Consider the following 400-nt stretch of genomic DNA (forward strand, 5'->3'; position numbering starts at 1 on the left):
GCGCGCGTGCATGTATACACACACACACATCTTTTATCTTTGCTTTGCACTCTCTCTGATTCCCTTTTAATCCTTTCTTGAAATTCTACCAAAGAACATCTCTCCTTCTATCCCCTCTCTTTCCCTTTCTCCCTTTTCCTTCCCTTCCTCCCTTTTCCTTCCCTTCCTCCCTTTTCCTTCCCTTCCTCCCTTTTCCTTCCCTTCCTCCTTTCCTCTCTACGCTCGCCGCATAATTTAGAGTTATCGCTTGACATGACAGGTGACAAGAAAGAACAAAATAATAATCTTTAAGTTCTTGATCGACACTCTCTCTCTTCCAGGTCTTGGCGACTGTATTACGTAAACATAACACGCACACTCACGACCGCGGGGTACATATCGGTGCACAGGAATGCAAGAT

Source organism: Penaeus monodon, chromosome 15 (assembly GCF_015228065.2).
Source record: "Penaeus monodon isolate SGIC_2016 chromosome 15, NSTDA_Pmon_1, whole genome shotgun sequence".
NCBI classification, from domain to species: domain Eukaryota; kingdom Metazoa; phylum Arthropoda; class Malacostraca; order Decapoda; family Penaeidae; genus Penaeus; species Penaeus monodon.